General features: G+C 43.3%; 1 pseudogene; it reads left to right on the forward strand.

Annotated features, from left to right (window-relative positions):
• Positions 1-672: 672 nt before the first annotated feature.
• LOC124552511 lies at positions 673-790 on the forward strand (annotated as a pseudogene).
• The last annotated feature ends 20,705 nt before the right edge of the window (positions 791-21,495 follow it).

A 21,495-nucleotide genomic window follows, 5' to 3' on the forward strand; every position in this document is an offset into this window, starting at 1 on the left:
GCCACGTAAACTGATTAATTGAATAAAAATAGTTATTGACGTCATTTCGATACAGATTTCAAAATAAAAAATTTCAAGTTGTTGACGAGATTCGAACAGACAACCTCTGACAGTACCCTAACCACTAGGCTATGCAATCATTCCATAAGTAGCGTTATTTTAAAAGTTATACAGTATCATGCAAAACACCGATTTTTTTGTCGATTATTCGCAAATGAGGTCTCACCGGGTGAATGGCTACAAGGTGTGATTCCTTGGACTGTAAACTACATCACCGTAAATATGGTTTCAAACAGTCGATCCCCCCGTCGGGGCAATCTCCTTGTAACTTTCATCGCCAAGCATTCGCTGCGCGTAATACAGGAGTGCTGTGCGTTGCATCTACATTGCGGCTTTACAGGCGCACCTGCATAACACTAGTGTCTTAGCCAATGCTGACTTTCGTCAAGGGAGACGATTCAAGCAATAACACCGAAATCTGTTAATATATTGACAATAAGGTAGACTGCTTACACTAGTACTAGTATGTTACACATTGCTGTGTTATTTTACTAGCGGTCGGTTTTAAAAGGAGTAATAATCGTACATTAGTCGCATCTTAGTAGTTTTGCCTATTGTGCACGAATGAAGGAGCGCCAAAAAATTTTTTTTAACTTAACTGAAAGTAACATGGCCAACGGTCTTGCCGCAGTGTTAACACCGGTTCCAGTCCGAACACCGAAGTTACGCGCTGTCGGGCTGGGCTAGCACTTGGATGGGTGACCATCCGGTCTGCCGAGCGCTGTTGGCACTCTGGGTGCACTCAGCCCTTGTGAGGCAAACTGAGGAGCTACTTATTGAGAAGTAGAGGCTCCGGTCTCTTACTTATTGAGATGTAGCAGCTCCGGTCTGTTAAATTGACGCACAGCCGGGAGAGCGGTGTGCTGTCCACAAGGCCCTCGATATCCGCATCCAGTGACGCCCGTGGGTGAGGATGACACGGCGGCCGGTCGGTACCGTTGGGCCTTCATGGCCTGTTCGAGTAGTAGTTTTTTGTTGTTGTTTAGAAAGTAACATGTGTTACAGATTTTAGTATATTCTAAGCGGTTGATTGTAATGAAACTTTCGGTGGTTATTGCTCAGGTATTATTCGCAAGCTGTGCTGTTATAATGAAAAATTACATACTCAGTCACTCTGTTTACATTGAGTTTTTTAACGTTGGCGTGATATATACGGATATTTTTCAGTGTTTTGCAACGTACTACAAAGCAACAAAAAAGTAATAACTTTTTATCAGATCTGCGTGTAGTTCTGCGAGACAACTAATGTAAAAACAGGGAAATTCCCTTTCTTTTGTATTTATACCTATATCAGGTGTTTCGGTAGAGAATACAACCTTTGTCTTTTCTCATAGAGCGGTCACTGTGCAACGTATTGAGCACAGATGCTCACAGTCTTGTTTTATTTGTATATCGGGACGAAGATGCCATCGACATAGGCGTGCGTTTGTGTATTACTTATAAAAAGTACTATTATTATTATTATGGAAACATCAGACATTTTTACTCTCCGTTGATGAGCTACACTCTTCCTACAAGTGCAACGAAAACTCTCGATGGTAGTTTCATGATAGTGGATATACCACCTGATTAAAAAGTGGGACAGGTCGGATGTCAATGTAACTTTGTACACAAAGACGTCATCGACGGTATGTAAATGATCACAGTTGCAATTCTCTCTCACAGGCTAAATCCCCACCACAGTGTATTAGTGTTGTTCAGGCATTGTTACGTGGCCTGGTACGGTGTGTAAGAGGACTGACGAGCGACAGATGTTACGCGGTGAGTCTGAAGGACGCAGAGATGCAGCATACTCGTGTGACGCTATCAGCACGTGGCAATGGTCTGAAAGGAGCCTCATAGTGGGTCTGCATTTGGCCAGCTGGTCGAATCGTGCAATATCCTGATTTATGAGTCATTTGGCTGTAACAGTGGCCCGATGTTCGACTGCATGTGAATTTGAGTGCAGGAATAATGGTCGTCGAGGTTCCGCCCGCCAACATGTGACGACCACAAGGGAGGATCGATGTACTGGGCACCAAGCACGTTGTAAGCCTTTCACATGTGCGCCTGTCAACCGAGGACAAGTAACAGACACCCTGCAACAAGCCCCGCGGTCTAAGACGCCTTGCCACGGATCGCGCGGCTCCCCCCGTCGGAGGTTCGAGTCCTCCCTCGGGCGCGCGCGCGCGTGCGTGCGTGCGTGTGTGTGTGTGTGGGTGATTGATGATTTGTGTGTGATTGATGATTTGTATGTTATCTCATACTTAAATTTAATTTTTAAATTTTGAATAGAGGAATCTTATTATGTTTAAACATAGCTACCTGAATACTTCCTGAATCTAAGATTTTTTATGCAAGAATTTACCAATACCATTATATCTTAATATTCATCATGCTCTTATGTTTCATGTGAAATTTTATCATTTATAATCTCACATAGAGAAATCTAGCTCAGTTTTATTTTGGGGCACATGTATAGCCTTGCACTCTAAAATTGCATCAGGGAGAACTTGGTTCTTGGTAAATACCATATAGCTTAGAATTCTTTTTCTTTGTTTTCTTTTGTGTATATATTTTTATTTCTATTTTGTTATTTTTAATTATATTAGTTTTATTAATTATTTTGCATATAAACATCACTCAATGTATCAGAGAGTGTACCAACACACAGAGCAACAGCCAGGGTAGAAACATTAGAAAAACGTCCGCCTCCACGTGGCAGGGACGGTAACGGAATGGGGGTTTGTCAAGCTAACCTAACTTGCAAGCAGCCATTACGGCTAAGAGACCTAATGCTGCCTGGCTTGTCACTTGTCTTAAGTAGCACACGGCCCACCTTAGTAACCCAGGTGGTGGGCTAGTCTGTAGTGTTTAAACGAAAAAATGAAATAAATGGTACACCGGTACGTCACGGACATCTTGCATCTTCATGTGTTACCTCTCATGCGACAGTACCGTGGTGTCATTTAGCAACGGGACATAGCTAGCCCACATATGACATGTGTGTATGTGAAACGTCTGCTTGATTTTGAGGCACACCCGTGGCCAGCAAGATGACCAGATCTGTCGCCGATAATTGCTGTCGCGTCTTCGTATGAATCAATTGTATAATGATTGGAATTCGCGATATCCAGTGATTTATGGCGCTATACGAAAGTTCGTTTATTTTAGTAGGAACGTATGGGGTCTGAAGATGGCATAATGAAATGCCGAAACTGGTTACTTTCAGAATAAAGTAAAAAAGTATCTCAAAGTATACGGCTGTCGGTAAATTTTATTGACATTAACAGTTACAACTACTGTCTATCAGCTTTTTTGCCTCAGTAGAGCATACAACGGCTTTATGAGCATTTTCCCTACTGAATCAATGGATACATTCACGACACAGGGGTGCGACGTCATACGGATGGGTGGGTCCACACCACCAAGTTGTTTGTAAATTTGTCTCGATTTTGTAATATCTGGAGTAAAAACACATACACTCTCAACCCATGAAGTTTAATTTCGTTTCTTCCTCTCATTCAGGGTGAATCACCTTTTTGTCACGCAGCGTATACTGTCGCTGTAAGCACAAAACTAACATTCTGCATCCACATCGACAGATAAACAATACTCATGGCGATACATTTAAAGCATGTTCCATCTTCTTGTCACAGAGCCAGCACCCAGTGTTACGCTAGAAATTGATACGTAACTTCCGGAAAACCATCTGAAGATGAACCTCAAAGGTTCAAAAACCGGTTCATGGAATAATAAATAACCATTCAAAAAGTGACAGGTTGCAGCTTTATGTACGAGGGTTGTCCAGAAAATAATGCACCGCCTGTTTTTTCTCAGCCGAAAATAAAGCTACGAAACGTTACGTATGTGTTATTTGAAGTCTCCTGAGTGAGCGCGTCAAGTTTCCGTCACTTTCGACAGATAGGGTAACTGCAAGACAGTTTCAAAATGGCGTCGGTAGGTGATGTACGTTAAAAATCAACGTGCCTCATTGAATTTCTCGCTGCAGAGAAAGAAACTGTGAGGAATATTAACAAAAGCTTGAGCAAAATCTATCGAGCACTACTGTCGACATAAGTACGGTTAGTCGCTAGGCACAGAGGGTGAGGTCATCAGAAGGCGGTTCGGCGCAAGTCCACGATTTGCAGCGGTCGGGGAGACCATCCATGGCGTCATACCTAACGTGTTACAGCGAGCTGATGATGTCACTCGCCGTAACATGATGACATTCGTGGAAGACATTTTGAGGACGACGAGGAGGTGATTAACACGATAAATGACTGGCTCCGCCACCAGGACAAGGATTGCTACTGACAAGGCACATATGCCCTTCTTTCGCGATGGAGAAAGGCAACAGAACGGGATGGAGATTACATGGAAAAACAGGGTGTGTAGATGAAACACCATCCTTTCGTGAGTGTAATTCTCATTATGTTCAATATAGAATCGTCGAAGAAAAAAATTTCGGTGCATTACTCTCTGCGCAACCCTTGTATTTACAACAAACAGGAAAAAAACCTCTTCAGGTCAGACAGGTAGCTCGATTATTGAGAGAAACCAAAAGCGAGTGTTGAACGGAGGAATGGCCTCATGGCCCTCAGCGCAAGAACAGAGATTTACTACTTCTAAAGAACAAGGCTGAGAGCCACGTGCGTGGCGAAGAAAATAAGAGTCAACTAGAACAATGAGCCATGCATAATGCACTACGTACACGCAAGAGGTCAATGCGTAATGCAAGTCTACCCAGAAGTCGTTGCCCCCCCCCCTCCTCTCTCTCTCTCTCTCTCTCTCTCTCTCTCTCTCTCTCTCTCTCTCACACTCACACTCACACTCACACACACACACACACACACACACACACACACAAGGGAGTAAACGAAAACTTAGTGATCCCGCATTCAGACATACATGGCTTCCGTGACTGACTACCGGAGCGTCAGTTTATGACCTGATCTATTAAGATGACGACAATAGTTTCTTAAAAGCGCGACGCCTTTATGGCTGCGAAGAGGTACTTCCAATATTACAGCGCCCCCTCGAGAGCATTAAAACTCGCCACGCACAATGAAACAATGAATTATGAGCCCATCAAGAGTGTCTGTCCTTTCCTCGTATTCCAGGACCGGCAGCGTACGCAAATCAGACGCCACCACATTTAAGTACACGTAATAGAGAAAACGAATCGAAGGACACTGACTAGGAAGTTCTAAACAGAACGACGTACGCGGCTGTTAAGACTATGGACTTGTATTCACGAAGACAAGATTGAAAATTATCGTTCAGATTTAGATTTTATTCTTAAATCTTTGTAGGCCAACCCCTGGATGGTTCTTGAAATGGGCAGCAGCAAAATCGTTTACCAAATGAGGCAGCATTCCGTCTCCAATCACCCCGACATTCCCGATTTTTCAGTTCTTTGAATTCTAACCTCCATTAAAAACTCACGCGAAGATTAATAATAGCAATGGCCTAGTTACGTAACGTCACACACTTGCAGTCACTGGAATAAACCATTGTCAGCATGTTTTTACACGTTAGAGAAGCAGCAACAAACCGGTAGAGAGCTGTTTTTCAATCTTGGTAGTACAGCGCACAGTCACAGCTGTACAGTAGAGTTACTGCTACACTATGTGATCAAAAGTATCCGGACACCTGGCTGAAAATGACTTACAAGTTCGTGGCGTCCTCCATCGGTAATGTTGGAATTTAATATGGTGCTGGCCCACTTTTAGCCTCTATGACAGCTTCCACTCTCGCAGGCATACGTTCAGTGAGGTGCTGGAAGGTTTCTTGGGGAATGGCAGCTGAGGAGAAGTATCAATGTCGGTCGGTGATGCCTGGCACGAAGTCGGCGTTCCAAAACATCCCGAATGTGTCCTATAGCATTCAGGTCAGGACTCTGTGCAGGCCAGTCTATTACAGGGATATTATTGTCAGGTAACCACTCCGCCTTTGGCCATGGGTTATGAATAGGTGCTCGATCGTGTTGAAAATGGAATCGCCATCCCCGAATGCTCTTCAACAGTGGTAAGCAAGAAGGTGCTTAAAACATCAATGTAGGCCTGTGCTGTGATAGTGCCACGCAAAGCAACAAGGGGTGCAAGCCCCCTCCATGAAAAACACGACCACACCATAACACCACCGCCTCCGAATTTTACTATTGGCACTACACACGCTGGCGGATGACGTTCACCGGGCATTCGCCATACCCACAACCTGCCATCGGATAGCCACATTGTGTACCGTGATTCGTTACTCCACACAACATCTTTCCACTGTTCAATCGTCCAATGTTTACGCTCCTTACACAAAGCGAAGCGTCGTTTGGCATTTACAGGCGTGATGTGTGGCTTATGAGCAGGCGCTGTACCACAAAATCCAAGTTTTCTTACCTCCCGCCTAACTGTCATAGTACTTGCATGGATCCTGATGTAGTTTGGAATTCCTGTACGATGATCTGGATAGATGTCTGCCTGTTAAACGTTACGACCCTCTTCAACTGTCGGCGGTCTCTTGTCAGTCAACAGACGAGGTCGACCTATACGCTTATGTGCTGTACGTGTCCTTTCATGTTTCCATTTCACTATAACATCGGAAACACTGGACCTAGGGATGTTTAAGAGAGTGGAAATCTCGCAAACGGATGTATGACACAAGTGACACCCAATCACCTGACCACATTCGAAGTCCGTGAGTTCCGCGGAGCGCCCCATTCTAGTCTCTCTCTCTCATGATGTCTGATGAATACTGAGGTCGCTGATACAGAGTATCTGGCAGTAGGTGGGCGTACAATGCACCTAATATGAAAAACGTATGTTTTTTTTGGTGGTGGTGGTGGTGGTGGTGGGGGGGGGGGGGGGGGGTTGTCCGGATGCTTTTGATCCCATAGTGCATCCAGTTGCCGCATTTGTGCTGATCATGCTAATGCATAAGCTACATAACAAGTAACGCTCCCTAAAAAGCCACTGACATTTATTTTAATAAAGTCCTCTAGTTGTATGATCGCGTCAAGTTGTGAAATAATTAACACCAGAAGGATAGTTTTCAATTAATAGACTCAGTCGAAGGCCACCCCAACGGTATCCGAAACATTGGTTTCATCAGTTTGGTGGCAGTTATTCTAACATGAAGCGTCTCTCCATCCAGAAAAAGTTTATGGCAACGGACCCCAGAAGCGGAAGCCAACGAATTCATATTAATGCGTCGCCACTCGGCGACTTTTTTCAATTGTCAAATCACTATCTGACAAATGAGAATCTTTGTGTTATTAATATCGACAACGTTGAGCCACAGTGAAAGATGCGAGCATGGAATCGATGCCTTTTCAGCCGTTCGTTAAATAAAAAGGAACACCAAGTTGGACGGCAACTATCGGATGCTACTACCTCTGTAGCGCCACTGTTTTGCGTTTTCATCCGCAGTAAAGCAACTACTGAATCAAAACCATTTCCGGAGAACGGTTCTTGTTTTCTTCATAACCAAACAAATACAGAATCCACAATGACTTCTACAGCTTCGTAGACAATAATTAGAGGCCGCTAAGATTGTGCAACTTTGTATTGAGCTGGCAACTATTAAATCAAAGGAAGTATCCCTTGCTTTTGGAATATGCCTCGTACATAGGGACGCTGTTTTCCATTTCTCGCAAAAGTATAATATTAAACAGTCGTGGCGCAATGTATAACTATATAAATGGAGATTTTTTACTAAAATTACTAATAAAATTATGAATACCTGATGTTAAATGCGAAGAACTTGTTATCGTTGTTGACTTCCGTCGGGAGAGTGGTTTGATATTGCTCTCCACGCTACTCTATTCCGTGCAAGCCTCTTCGCTCTGCGTAACTACTGAGATTTGATCATGCTCACTGTGCTCAAGCCCTGGTCTCCCTCTACAGTTTTTACCTCACACAACGTCTCAGAAAGCGTTCTGTCACCACCGCCTTGTTTTATTCAAAATTTGTGAGAATTTCGTCCTCTCTGCCCAATTATATTCATTACCTCTTCACTAGTTTTTCGATCTACTCATACAATCTTCAGCATTCTGCTGCTGTACCCCATTTCCAAAGAGCTACTACTTTCTTTTTATCTGATGTGGTTGTCGTCCATGTCTCATTTCTGTACCAGACTACGCTCCAAATACCTTCAGAAAACTCTTCTTAACAGTTTCATTTATAATTGATATTAAACAATTTGTCTTTTATAAAACACTTTTCTCGCAGTTGCCAATCTGCCGGTTATATTCCCTCCAACTCCACCATCATCGGTTACTTTCCAGCCCGAAAAGCAAAACTCATGTTACTTTAATCTCTCGTTTCCTAACATAATTCACTCGGCATCGCCTGATTTATTTCGATGATATTCCAATACCCTTGTTTTATTTTGATGACTTTCATTACATAATCTGTTTTCAGAAAGCTATGCATTCCGTTCAGTTCCTCTTCCAAGTCGTTTTCCGCCTCTGGCAGAATTACAATGTGATTAGCAAACTTCGAAGTTCGTACTTCTTCTCTCTAAATTTTGATTCACTTTCTACATTTCTCGCTGGTTTCCTTTACAGCTTGTTCAAATTACAAATAGAATAACATCATGAATCGACTATAGCCCTGCCACTCCCTTCTCAACTACTGCTTCCTTTTCATGTTCGTCCTAGTCTTTTATCAGCAGTCTGGTTTCTCTTCACGTTGTACATAACTTTCCGTTCGCAGTACTTTAACCTTGCACAAAAGAACAAAAGTACAAGGCAATAAACGACTGTTCGTCAGAAGGCGTCTGTTGCGCGGGTTTTGCCCAGGAGCGGTAAGCAGGGGCGTACAGCGGTAAAGAGGTAGCGAGTCCGGACACGCAGGCGGTAATTGCTTTCTGGCGGCGCGAGCCCTCAAAATGCGCGGCTCGCCTCAGCGACCCCCGCCTCACCCCAGCAACCGACCGCCTCATCCCCCTTGCGGCAGCGACGGCATCTTATTGCGACGTCGCGTCTCATGCCGAACCGTCTCTTCTCTCCAGGGTAGCGAAGTCGACGGCGACGTAACGCCGTTACGGCGGCACGAAAATATCGCCGTCGCGACGCCTAATGGACCCCTGGAGGAGGCAGTCGCAAACACAGGCGCGCGCGCGCCGTCAAAGGGGGCGGCCGGCCGGAAAGCGCCTCGCGCGCTCGGATCGCCGCTAAATAAGCTCTAAATTCCGCCCAACACTCTCTCCCACTCCCACTCTAATTTTATCCTGCTTCCTCTTACTTCTCTCTCCTTCCCCCCCCCCCCCTTCTCTCTCTCTCTCTCTCTCTCTCTCTCTCTCTCTCTCTCTCTCTCTCTCTCTCTCTCGAAAAAGGTAAAAGACAACAAAGACGAGGCGTCAACGCCTACTTTTTCTGCTCTTTCCTGTTCGCCAAGTAAACAGAGAGGTGTACGAGGCTGACGGGAACATCAAGGAGTTCGCTTCCTTATTTTTTCAGTTATTCTATTTTTGTTCTTCCCATTCAACCCCGCCGCGGCTTTATCGTGAACCGTCAGAAGGTGGGGGCAAGATGTTTTTCTTCTCCGGGCCACGGTCTGGCGTGTGTTCCTCGCGCACGTCTCATCCGCTCCGTCAATAAGCAGACGCCCAGAGGTACCTCAAGAGTAAGCTGTGTGGCACCCAACAAGCTCTGCATATGCAGTTTCTCTTTCCACTACTTTTGCATCTGTATCTGTACTCCAGAAGCCATCTTACGGTGTGTGTCTGAGGTTATATCGTGTATCACTGTCACATCTCCCAATCCTATAAATGGTGCGCGAGGATGAACGACAGTTGGTAAGCAGCCGTACAGGTTAAGCTGTAATCAGCCCGGAGGTTGGTATGAGCGATGTGCAAAGTTAGCAAACAATCGATACTGATTCCGATTTCATTATCGCCATCTTTACATCGATGGCCTGTAACAATCACATTGGAAAACTGGTGTTAAATGAATTTACGGAATGCCACAAAAACCACTGTACGATATATCTAATATCAACTTTTTAAGCGATACGAACAGCAATAATTAACATTAAGTATCCCACAAGTTTGTGTCTGTCGACTAGAGAAACATTTCTGAGAGAACTTTCCCTCGGCATCTACTGTGTTGACGACAAAGAGCACGCACTGTTTTTATGAACAGTCGTTCAGAAGCTGAGAATGTGGCATTGCAGCTCATATATTTCAGCGGATTCCTTGTAGCTATGGTCAGGAAGTAGCGGTGACGTTGTTCCATACTCTAAATCGGTTTTGTTAAAGATCTAGAAGGCGATATTTTAGATAATAACTTTCTGCGAAACGTCCGGAACGTGCAACGATGCTTTTTGTTACCTGTTGGTATTTTCTGTAATGATCTAAATATAAACTTCACATTTAACGTAACATGGAATCCTCCTCCAGTTCTGAAATGCCTTTTGCAACCAAGTATATGCTAAAATATAATATCAACAACTTTCTGACATCGCCGGCGAAACGATGCTCCTACACTGCCCTATCATTTCGTACTGTTTTTTAATATTGGAACGGACAGAGTGGAAAAGTAAATGTGTTCAAAGAGTTTACTGTTCGTAATAATTATCTTTGAAAGTAACAAACGGAAAGAGTTAAATTATTCGAGGACTGATAAAACACAAAATTTGGAAAACCTTAACTGTGGACATGTTGGATTTCTTTATATGAGAAACTCTACCTACATATACATGGATTAAATATAATCTCACATATCATAAACGAAAATGTACTTACGGAAATCGAAGTATCATTTTTAGCATTAAAAAGAAACATTCCAAACAATGTGGATACACACTATTTGACACCATGAAAGTATGAACTGAAGGAACAACTAAACCTGGCGGAGTGACCGAGCGGTTGTAGGCGCTACAGTCTGGAACCGCGCGACTGCTACGGTCGCAGGTTCGAATCCTGCCTCGGGCATGGATGTGTGTGATATCCTTAGGTTAGGTAGGTTTAAGTAGATCTAAGTTCTAGGGGACTGATGACCTACTCAGCAGTTAAGTGCTCAGAGCCATTCGAACCATTTTTTTTTTGAAGGAACAACTAAATACATTAGAACATATAATGCTGTCTTACAAGGGGAGGCCGCCAGTTGTGAAATTCATATTAGATTCATACTGCGCATAATAAAAGCTCATGGCCAGAGGCGTAATGTGGCAAAGCACCAAGATGCACTTCTCAGCCGTTGTCGAGAAAATCGACAGTTAAAAGAAACCGTTGCGGTGAAATATGCTCTACGATTTGTAATTTTCTACAGCGTCGTGGCGCAGCGGTAAGCGCTCGGGTTTGTAATCCGAAGGTCGCCGGATCGAATCTCGCGCCATGCAACCTTTTTTTTTTAGTATTTGTTTTGTGTAATTCAAATATATAAATTCCCGGCAATCAGTTGCAACAATTATGCATATAATAAGTTGTTGAAAGTCGTTTGTCGTGGAAAAACTGGCGACTTCGAACATCATTATGTTTTCCGCAACCAAAGTTGCATTTCACAAATGTTATTAATTGTCTTCATAATGTTAACCACGTATAGTTAACGGAAGACGTAGAGACGATATTCCGAAACGAATACGTATAGCGTAATTCAAACGTTCGAATTCGAATAGAGACCCCACGAACACAAATTTGCCGTGGCGGGTATGAAATATAAACTCCATTACTCGCTCGTTACACTTGAAGGACAGATGTTGAATGGGCCGAAACGAGCCGCCGCATAACAGCGTAGTTGCCTGCTAACTTCCAAAGAAGGTAGATGCGGTCCCTAGCGCAACTTATAACATCGTCGAAAATCAGTGCGGACGGGAGAGCTTTGGTACACCCTGTTAAAAAAACGTAAAACTGGAGGCGGTACAATTGGGGGAGCGATCCGCCTTCACCAACATGCATAAGCAATTCATTAATAGTTTATATATATATAATATGAATTACAAAAAAATAATAATAAAAAGAATTGCATGGCGTGAGACTCGATCCGGCGACCTTCGGATTACAAAGCCGAGCGCTTACCGCTGCGCCACGACGCTGTAGAAGATTATTAATCGTAGAGAGTATTACACCGCAACGGTTTCTTTTAACTGTCGATTTTCTCGACAACGGCTGAGAAGTGCATCTTGGTGTTTTGCAACATTACACCTCTGGCCATGAGCTTTTATTATGCGCAGTATGAATCGAATCTGAATCTCACAATTGGCGGCCTCCCCTTGTTAGTTCGTTCAAAAATATTACATACCCCCCGGCCCTCTTTTGACAAATCACAAATATGATGCTTTGTTGTCGTTTCGACACATGTTCCGAAAGATTTGTTTAAATGACTAAAATAATTATTCAGTGCTTCCTTTGAAAACATCTAATGGTCGGCATTTTGTTTAACATGGATGTTATGACGTTACAAGGACTTCAGTGTCGAAAGTGAAACTTCGATTTTGGACTCTCAACATCAGTACTTTGCAAATATCGATGACGATCGGACATCCTTAGTTTGAACACCGCACTGTGACACTAGGCATGAACCTGATGGGGCTTGTATTCCACTGCCTTTCTCCAACTTCTGAACTGACCCACCTGGACGCTTACAGGGAGACCTATAGTTAAATGTCGACTCCGAACTATAGTGAATTTCCGCATTTTTCGCGTTAACAGACATTGTCAGAGGTGAAAAAAGTGACAGGTGAAAGATATAAGTCCTGACCGTAGATTGAACCATAGCGTACGAGTGACCAATGCGGCCATTATCGTGTGAGGCAGAACAGGAACTATCGCCCTAATCTCACGGCAGACCAAACCCTCACACACATCGCATCTCTTCTAACGCCTGTCGCTGGAGATGCGTGAGCACCTCTGTGACGTCCGCCCCCGGAAACTGACTGGTCAGCGCGGCAGACTGTCAATCCAAAGGGCCCGAGTTCGATTCCCGGCTGGGTCGGAAATTTTCTCCGCTCAGGGACTGGGTGTTGTGTTGTCCTAATGATCATCATTTCATCCCCATCGACGCGCAAGTCGCTGAAGTGGCGTCAAATCGAAAGACTTGCACCAGGCGAACGGTCTACCCGACGGGAGGCCCTCGTCACACGACCTCTGTGACACTTTCGCGGGTTGGAACTTCGATAGTGACAACTATTCAATTGCAACTAACACAAAGCAGATACATGTTCCAAAGTTTTACTGCCCTTCAAAGCAGCCGGTCGCAGGCCAAAAACGAGCAGCACAGAGAAAGGAGCTGAGACAGTTCCTGCAGAACCTGCTCACTATTTTGCAGGACAACGCTCGGTCGCGTACAGCGCAAGTTGTGACTGATTTGTTCGATCAGTGGTTTTGGGAAGTGTTGTACGACCCATCACACTCACCGGATTTTCTGCGTTGTGGCTTTAACTTGATTCCTAAGATGAATGAAGCACTTCACGGTACTCCCTTCAGAACTGCTGCAGAGATTATTCGGGCAATAGACCTCTCCATACGAAAAAAACTGGCGCTGCTAAAGGTGTCCTACGACTTCCACATCACTGGCAATGGGTTTTGCATAATGCTGGCGATTACTCTAAAGGACAGCAAAAGTTTGAACCATGCATCTATTTTGTATAATTTGTAAAAATATAGTTGTGACTTGTAAAATGTACCTATACGGCAACGCGGTACTCTTCTTTGGTTGTTATCTCTCCCTATTATCGCTAGTACCTGGTGCGATTCATAGGCTGAAGAGCAACAAGCAAGTATCAGTCGAACGAGGGTTTTATATGCTCCTCCTTTGTGGGCGAACTACATTACCTGAGAATTCTCCCAAAGAATCACAGACTCTTATCAGATTTTCCTTCTACTACTGCTACGCGCTCGTTCCACATTAAATCGCTTCATACGACTACTTCCACACATTTAATGGATATGACTGCTTCCAGTTATTCCCGGAGATTGTGTAAATCTTTTCGCGTATTTATGCGCAATATGGTACATGTTGCAATAAGGTATGTAAACGAACGACTGATGTGGATAGATTTGACAGTGTCTAGCAAGAAAATTAGGATTGTGTCAGTATATTCGCATTGTGAAGGGACAGATCAAGATAATATGGATAGTTTTTATGAGGCACTCAGTGATGTAGTTGTTAGAGTAAAGGACAAGGACAGTGTTCTGCTCATGGGTGATTTTAACGCCAGGACTGGTAATCGAACAGAAGGGTATGAAAAGTTTATGGGTAAATTTGGAGAGGATATGGAGGCCAACAGGAACGGGAAACAACTCTTGGATTTCTGTGCCAGTATGGGCTTAGTAATCACAAACTCCTTTTTTAAATATAAGAACATTCACCGGTATACTTGGGAAGGCAGGGGAACCAGATCTGTCATTGACTATATAATAACAGATCAGGAATTCAGGAAGGCTGTGAGGGACACACGTGTATTCAGGGGATTCTTTGATGACACTGATCATTATTTAATCTGCAGTGAAATTGGGATTGTGAGGCCGAAAGTGCAGGAGGTCAGGTCCATTTGTAGGAGGATAAGAGTGGAGAAACTTCAGGATAAGGAAATCAGGCACAAGTACATAACAGCGATCTCAGAAAGGTACCAGTTAGTTGAATGTAGTCAATTACAGTCATTGGAAAAGGAATGGACAAGGTACAGGGACACAGTACTAGAAGTGGCTAAAGAATGTCTTGGAACAGTAGTGTGTAAAAGTAGGATGAAGCAAACAGCTTGGTGGAATGATACAGTCAAGGCAGCCTGTAAAAGGAAAAAGAAGGCGTATCAAAAATGGCTACAAACCAGGACCCATGTAGACAGAGAAAGTTATGTTGAAGAAAGAAACAAAGCCAAACAGATAATTGCAGCATCCAAGAAGAAATCGTGGGAAGACTTTGGAAACAGGTTGGAGACTATGGGTCAAGCTGCTGGAAAACCATTCTGGAGTGTAATTAGCAGTCTTCGAAAGGGAGGTAAGAAGGAAATGACAAGTATTTTGGACAGGTCAGGAAAACTGCTGGTGAATCCTGTGGATGCCTTGGGCAGATGGAGGGAATATTTTGAAGAGTTGCTCAATGTAGGTGAAAATGCGATCAGTAATGTTTCAGATTTCGAGGTAGAATGGGATAGGAATGATGATGGAAATAAGATCACATTTGAGGAAGTGGAAAAAATGGTCAATAGATTGCAGTGCAATAAAGCGGCTGGGGTGGATGAAATTAAGTCGGAACTCATCAAATACAGTGGAATGTCAGGTCTTAAATGGCTACACAGGATAATTGAAATGGCCTGGGAGTCGGGACAGGTTCCATCAGACTGGACAAAAGCAGTAATCACACCAATCTTTAAACATGGAAACAGAAAAGATTGTAACAACTATAGAGGTATCTCTTTAATCAGCGTTGTGGGTAAAATCTTCTCAGGTATTGTTGAAAGGAAAGTGTGAGTATTAGTTGAGGACCAATTGGATGAAAATCAGTGTGGGTTTAGGCCTCTTAGAGGTTGCCAGCGCCAGATCTTTAGCTTACGGCAAATAATGGAGAAGTGTTATGAGTGGAACAGGGAATTGTATCTATGCTTTATAGATCTAGAAAAGGCATATGACCGGGTTCCTAGGAGGAAGTTATCGTCTGTTCTACGAGATTATGGAATAGGAGGCAAACTTTTGCAAGCAATTAAAGGTCTTTACATGGATAGTCAGGCAGCAGTTAGAGTTGATGGTAAATTGAGTTCATGGTTCAAAGTAGTTTCAGGGGTAAGACAAGGCTCCAACCTGTCTCCACTGTTGTTCATATTATTTATGGATCATACGTTGAAAACAATAGACTGGCTGGGTGGGATTAAGATATGTGAACACAAAATAAGCAGTCTTGCATATGCGGATGACTTAGTTGTGATGGCAGATTCGATTGAAAGTTTGCAAAGTAATATTTCAGAGCTAGATCAGAAATGTAAGGACTATGGTATGAAGATTAGCATCTCCAAAACGAAAGTAATGTCAGTGGGAAAGAAATATAAACGGATTGAGTGCCAAATAGGAGGAACAAAGTTAGAACAGGTGGACAGTTTCAAGTACTTAGGATGCATATTCTCACAGGATGGCAACACAGTGAAAGAACTGGAAGCGAAGTGTAGCAAAGCTAATGCAGTGAGTGCTCAGCTACGATCTACTCTCTTCTGCAAGAAGGAAGTCAGTACCAAGACTAAGTTATCTGTGCACCGTTCAATCTTTCTACCAACTTTGTTGTATTGGAGCGAAAGCTGGGTGGATTCAGGTTACCTTATCAACAAGGTTGAGGTTACGGATATGAAAGTAGCTAGGATGATTGCAGGTACTAGTAGATGGGAGCAATGGCAGGAGGGTGTCCACAATGAGGAAATCAAAGAAAAACTGGGAATGAACTGTATAGATGTAGCAGTCAGGGCGAACAGGCTTAGATGGTGGGGTCATGTTACACCCATGGGAGAAGCAAGGTTACCCAAGAGACTCATGGATTCAGCAGTAGAGGGTAGGAGGAGTCGGGGCAGACCGAGGAGAAGGTACCTGGATTCGGTTAAGAATGATTTTGAAGTAATAGGTTTAACATCAGAAGAGGCACCAATGTTAGCACTGAATAAGGGATCATGGAGGAACTGTATAAGGGGGGGCTATGCTCCAGACTGAACGCTGAAAGGCATAATCAGTCTTAAATGATGATGATGATGATGATGATGATGGTACATGTGTGTGTTGAGGGTCAACAGCGAACCCCTGCAAAAGCGTCGCTCTCGTACAGTTCCAAGTCTAGTGGACTGATGATCTCAGATGTCAAGTCGCACAGTGCTTAGAGCCATCTGAACCGTTTGAAGCTCTCTAGGTATATATTTTAGAGCGCATGTTTACTAGATGTTTCAGCTTCATATACCAGCATATTGACACTTCCTCCTGTGACATGCTCTATAAATTACGAAGAGAACCTATGAGACTTCCCTGGGAAAACACTGTTATCACTACTGTTTCACTGGATGACTGTTGACAGTCAATATGCGAAATGAACTTCGTTACAGGAAAGCACGAATCTAGCCGCACAACTGAGACAATACTCAAAAGATACGCAAGTTGATTAAAGCCGCTAGCCAGGAAGGGCGTCAAAATGTGTTCGAGAGATCTAGAAATATTTAATCAACTTGAAATCCCCTGTCGATAGCGCTCTTTACTTCCCGTGAATGAAGAACTAATAGTGTCTCAGTAGAACTATATTTTCCGAATCAGTGCTAGTTACAAAACAATCGGGGTTGTAAAGACCTTGGCGTGGTTATACTGTGTGTGTGTTTTGTTTTGATTCCGTGAGATGCCACAGGTAGAGAGGAAAGCTGACGTGATAGGTAACCGGCGGTCGAGCTCTTAAATACAGCATGGCAGGGTGGAGCAGCGGAGCACGGAATGGGCGGCCAGTAACGCACAGCGCTCGCCTGCTCTGGTATCCGGAGCAGCCCGGCGCCACACGCCATACGTCCGCAGTGGCCGACGCCGCACGGAAAGCTGTCTGCCCTGCTGGTGGGAACCCAACTGTATGGTCTTTTGTGGTCCCTCAAGTGATGCCATAATAGCACATTATATCACGGTTACAAACTTAATAGTGGCTGCTATTTACTTACAACTTACACAATATAGGAGGGACGTTCAGTAACTAGCGCAGCATTTTTTTTTTCTGAAAAGAACTTGGTTTCACTCAGAATTCCAATTCTCCATACTGTTCCCACCCCTTTGGCTATAAAATCCTATTTCACAACGTAATTTGCGTTCAACGCGACGGCCTTACGCCACTTTCCTGGAAAGGCCTGTTCGCCCGCACGGTGGCACTCTACTGGCCAACGTTTTGCTGCATCAATAACTTTTCCACCACCCACGTACTTCTTATCATGGAGTGCATCCCTAATAGAGCCAAACAGATGGAAGTTGGAAGGTGTGATATCCGGCTGTAGGGTGGATGAAGAAGAACAGTACAATGAACTTTTGTGAGCTCCTTTCGGATGCGCCAACTTGTGTGAGACCCTGAATTGTCAAGGAGAAGTTCGTCTATATTTTTGTGGCGACGAACACACTGAAGTCGTTTCTTTAATTTTCTGAAGGTAACACAATACACTTCAGAGTCCCACACTTTACCGGCTAAGGTGCAGCTTCGAACTTTTTCTTCGGAGGAAGAGGTGGTGTGGAGCCACTTAAGGGATTGCTGTTTTGTTTTCCGTTCGAAGCTATGAACTCATGTCCCACTGCCTTTGACGACGTTAGATGAAAAATTTTGATGAGCAGCCTCGTAGAATGCAAACAATTTCGCACAGATAGTTCTTTGTTGCTCCTTAAGGTCTTCGGTTAGGCGGCAAGGAACCCTGCAGTCATACACCATTCTGTATCCCTAGTGGCTGACGAGTACGCCAGAAATACCAACAGAAACGTCCAACTGTGCAGCGAGGTGTGTGTTTGTGATTCGTCGGTCACTTCGAATGAGAGTTCCAGTACGTTCCAACACTGCAGGAGTCATAGCTGTGTGCAACCGGCACGGGACATAGGACAGGTTTGCGCGACCTTGTTGCGATGATGACAGATGCCACTTCCAACGACTTACCGTGCTTTTGTTCACTGCCAGGTCTCCGTAGACATTCCGCAAGCGCCTACGAATATCTGCGACGCTCTGATTTTCCGCCAAAATAAATTCGGTGACACCTCTGTCCTTGGAACGCACCTCTACTACAGACGCCATTTTAAAGGCTTCGTATAGCGGCGCCACCTACCGGAACTTCATGAAACTATAGGGGCTGAAGCGAGAATATTTTATGATGTCCCACAACAAATTCCGCATGTTTTGTAACGGAAGAGACCGAGAAATGTGTTACATTACTTATTGAACGGCGTTCGCAGGTACATGTTTGAAACTTTTACTGCCTTTCGAAGTACTCACCAGTAGGGACACGGAAAAGTATCGATATTTACTGGTATCGAGAACTCATTTCGACACTGATACTTTTTTAGTCGATACTTCTGAACTTTCACCCTCACCAGTACATGTAGCAGGTATCGTGTAGATTAGCGCTAACAGTAATTTATTATTTACAGAAGGAATTTCCAGTCAGCAGCGGAGTGTACTCCGATTTGAGGCTTCCTGACAGATTAAAACTTCGTAGTGCACCGGGACTCGAGCCTGGGACCTTTACCTTTCGCGTGCAAGCACGCCCCACGACCTGCCTCACAGGTTTAGTTCTCCCAGTGCCTCATCTCGTACTTCCCACACTTCACAGAAGTTCTCCCATATACCTTGCGGAACTAGCACTCTTGGAATAAAGGATACTGGGGAGACTCGGTTCAGACACAGCATAGGTAAAGCTCCCAGATTCGAGTCTCAGTCAGGCAGACAGTTTTAATGTGCCAGAAAGTCTTAAGTCATTTATTTTTATATTGTTTTATACCCAAAGTTTTTGCCATATGATTCAGTCGCAACACTTTCAATAACTGAACGCGCTGGCACCAGCAGATCAACAATTTAACGATTGGTGTGCATGCGAGCGAAAGGGTAAGAGAACGAAAACATCTCCGAAGCTTCGCCAACCAGGATAACGTTGTGTCCGCATTTCGTTCACTTGGAATCCTCTTGTTTTCACGATTAGAGTTAATATTTTGTTTTTGTAATGACAATTTACGTTCAAGAATGACTGAAGTAGCAAATAAGACGGCGCCTACCAAAAGCAGAACTTGGCAGTATTTTAATGAACTGGATAAAAATGAAGTGACGTGCAAAATCTGTTTCAGTATGGGACAATTGCCTTCAGGCCTGTGTACAACCAGTTGCTAGCGATGTGGAAGTCGCATGAATTCTCTAGTTGTGCCAGTTTGTACTACCAATTCACAAGTATAGAACTGACGTGTTGTTTTACTAAATTTTGACCGTGATGGTGTAACAAATGGTTTGTCTAGCCAATGAGACACTGTCAGCATACAAAAAAGGGGTACATAAAGTTTTCAGTCATGTCACACTAAGCAGTTTTTAGTTGTTATAGAAAAGAATGTTACGGTTTTACCGTCCATATCGGACTTACACTGAATTAAATAAGGTAACTGCACTCTTTCAATTCAAAATTTCAGCAAATAAATTAAATTTATTATCTAACTGTTTCGTGACAAACAGTATTTCACGGAATCAGTCCTTCATTGCGATATCAATTTTGTGCTCTCCTGTGTTACACTACTAAGAAAAATCACGCCTTCACGTTAGCGATTACGAAAAGAATCTAGATGATTTTAAATTAAGCAACATCTAAAATTATCATGGAAATTAACCTGCAGGCCTACTTTTTCACATAGCTATTCCATTATCAAATAAACACACGGGTGAGTATAGTCTAGTGACGTACCAAAACAACGTATCACTATACAAATTCTAAACATTTATCTTAAATGTTTAATAGTGTTGTCAGAATTTATTTATTTTCAGATTGACTAATTCTTTATGAAATACAAAATTTAATTGAACATTGTGCAGTAGTTCACTTTGAACTTTTCACCTTTGTTCAGAAAGTAAATTATTTCTCAAGTTTACTTATCTCTGACAGTCATAGTTAGGATTAATTAGACAACTGTTCACTGCAATTAGGACGGTATAGTGTACTTTAGAATTCGGACCAGGGACATACCGCATATAGTATGGCTTAAGGTCAATGTCCATCTCGACACAGAGGTGAGATAAGTTTTGCCACAATATTCACCAAAGAACACACAATAAATACTGGCCCCTACGTTTTTACAATACTAAAGAAAACAGTGGTTTGCGCGGAGGCAACGACGCGAAGGATTGCGTGTAAGTCAGCGAGTATCACGTAGATAGAGCCCCAGCCTACACGTGATTCTTCTTATCATCAATTGTCATGTAGCATAATGTAATCATTCTATATTCTTAGATGCGGAACCACATCCTTCCGAGCATCTAATTCCTTGAAAATGCTCATACTTCAGACTAACACCCCCATCATGATGCGTGCAGCCCGAGGGCTAATAACGACTGATTATTACTTTGTTCTCAGTCTGTGCGCTCTTCTCGTGCTCACTTATTTTCCCACTGGCGCGCTTTTGTCTCCCTAACTCGGAGGAAATTCTCTCCAGCTTTTCCTATCCTATTATTTTAATTTTAACCAGTGACCCTACACATGGACCACTGAACTGGACAACGTTTTACAGTATACATTATAAATAAAGAAAAATCCATATTCACTACAAAATTACAAATTAACGTAGATATTAACAAAGAATAAACAAGTGAAAATTTAGAGTTACATGAAGTGCTGATGATACAGCTTGTGTTGACAGTTCAAATGGAGAATCTCTATAACAGTTCTGGAGTGAATGCCACGAAGTGATTCCTTCATTTTAGCAATCAAGTCGAGGCCACAAGTGCTTAATTTCGAGGAGTATTCTGGATAGTATGGCATTTCCGAGCCCCACTGATCGAAAAGATTAGCCACAACT

Source organism: Schistocerca americana, chromosome 1, assembly GCF_021461395.2.
Source record: "Schistocerca americana isolate TAMUIC-IGC-003095 chromosome 1, iqSchAmer2.1, whole genome shotgun sequence".
Taxonomy (NCBI): domain Eukaryota; kingdom Metazoa; phylum Arthropoda; class Insecta; order Orthoptera; family Acrididae; genus Schistocerca; species Schistocerca americana.